At 40.2% G+C, this 2500-nt stretch overlaps 1 pseudogene; it reads right to left on the reverse strand.

Annotated features, from left to right (window-relative positions):
• Positions 1–2500, reverse strand: part of LOC138053001 (uncharacterized) — a 45154-nt pseudogene that overhangs the window by 4205 nt on the left and 38449 nt on the right.

Genomic DNA, 2500 nt, shown 5'->3' on the forward strand with positions numbered 1-2500 from the left:
GATTTTTTGATTGTCAGAGCGGAAACGACTATCTCACTACACGATTTTGAACTCTGGTCCACAGTATTAGAGCGGTTTTCGATTGAGTGTGATTGATTTCAAAACATCGCGTTGCATTCTCAGCCAATCAGTGAAAGCAAACAAGGCGTGAGTCACATGACTTGCTCGCTCTTGCTTTTCCGCGTATTCCCTCGCCTTTGCGCAGGCTTCATGTATGATTGGCTAACTGCGGTGTCAGCACGTTTTGTGATTAGCTGAAGCAGGAAGCCATGACTAGGAGCCTCCCAATGCATTATATCCTTGAGTCAACCTTTGCCCGTATCTTTCTATTTTGAGAACCAACCCTTCAGCAGGAGACTGACATTTACATTAATTTACATCAATTCGCACAATTTGCATATTGCTTTTGCTACTTTTGTCTTCGTTAGACAATGACTTTATTCTGATTGGCTATTTTAAACAGCGCGTGCAGTGCCGAACAACTCGAAGGCGTTCTTAAAATAGAAAGATACGGGCAAAGGTTGACTCATAGGGCTTGTATGGGGGAGGCTTTAGCTCCTGGCTAAAGTGATAACTTAATATTACGTTTAACAACACCGAATTACTGGTTTAAATCATTGTCAATAGACCTAATCGGCTAACTCAATGCTGTACCCAATTCAAATCTCCCAGGATTAAGATTCTTTGTGTATTGTATTTGCATGATGTAGCATTCATATTTAAACGATATGGAAATAACTGGAACAAACGTTTTATTTCTAAAGGGTCTGAATTGGGTACAACATTGAGTAAGCCGATTAGCTAGGTCTGTATATGGAGATGGTTATGAAACTCGACGAGTTTCTTTGTTTTATATTTTGTTCGCTGTCTTTGCACTCACCATGCACAAACCAACCTTTTTCTGAAAAGCAGCCAATCAAAAGTTTCGATTAATTTATTCAAAACTCAGTTGTGAACCGACGACAAAACATTGTATATGATCATGTCAAGTTCACATGAAGCCCGATGTAACCGTTTTCGATTTTGAAGTTTCCAGAGGTTCAAAACCAGTCCACCTCTACAAAAGAAATTGTTTCCTTGGAGAAGAATTGCTGCGCTTTCTTTGCTAAGGGCAAAAACATCAGAACATGGCCGCCCAAATGACATGTTAGAGGAGAAAATGGTATATTCACAATAAACAAAAAGAACATTTTCTAGAATACATGATCTTAGGAATTGAAGGTGATCAAGTTGAACAAGTATTTTAGACAGTGTCGTTCTGGTTCAAACCCTATCTTGATATAATTAACAAAAAACCCTTTACCTGAAAGACATGTTCTGAGAAAGAAGATATAACTGTGATCGATTTGCTCAAGCAATTCTAAGAAATCGTAACAGGTTCAACCTTACCTTGAGAGGGACAAGGTTTGAGGCTATGATTTCAAACACCTCTTGGGGATGGTTGCGCAGGAACTTTCGAAGACACTTTTCCAGCTTTGAGGAATTCTTTGCCAACACAACTCCGTAGGTGATTCGTTGATCGACGTATCTTTCGATCCTGATTGGTGCTTCTTGAATGAGGTTAAGAGAATGGGTTAAAACGTAGTTATCAACCAATGCTCCATCTATTTCGTGCTTCAGGAGAGCTTCCGTCATTTTCATCACGTGAGGAAAAACTGATAAAGAAATCCAAAGGAACTTTGAGATATTTAGTTGAAGTACTCAAGGTGGGAGTGATTGACAGTCACCTTTGCGCAGTCAGGCGGTAATCAATAACACGCAGGGTTTGTAACGCAACCGTCTTCAATGTGGACTAATGATCGAAGACAGGTACTGGCGATAAGATCACGTGGTATAAATATATCAGCGGGAAGGACTTAAATAAATATTATAGCATTAAAAGTTTAGAAACCCTAATAGAAAGCTTTGTTGTTGGTTACAATGGAAACAGAAAGAATACTTATCTCTTGTTGTATTCTGTTCTTTTAAAGGTTATTTAAAATGCTACATTTTCCTGTTGAAGCGGAACCAAAAATAGTTGTAACAGAATGTCAAGTCTCAGAGAAATAAACGCGAAAGGGTTTTTGGCATTCAATGTTTTTTCAGATCAATTTTTCATCAACTAACGAGAGCCAGGATGGGGTTACAACAGACAACACGCAGCCATCCTCGGAAGTTTGCATGCAAGAGTGTTCAAGTCGCCAAGGATTAGTCGCGTACATCAACATGACCGAAGTTATGTCACTATGTGAAAACAGTCCATTGGCCCTCAAACAGATCCCCTGGGACCTACACTCGATTATTGAGCACTATTTTCTTGTCTAACAGCCGGCACTGATCACTCCCTTAATGGAAACAATCCAGCCACAGATCGATGAAGCTTCCGTTCATGAACAAATGCAAAGATCGAGGAGCAGGGATAGCGCAGTAGTTAGAGCACTCGCTCCGGGATCGATTCCCGGCTTCGGTGCCATATATAGGCTGAGTTTGTTTGTTCTCTACTCTGCTCGGAGAGGTTTTT

This window comes from Montipora capricornis, chromosome 6, assembly GCF_036669925.1.
Source record: "Montipora capricornis isolate CH-2021 chromosome 6, ASM3666992v2, whole genome shotgun sequence".
NCBI lineage: Eukaryota > Metazoa > Cnidaria > Anthozoa > Scleractinia > Acroporidae > Montipora > Montipora capricornis.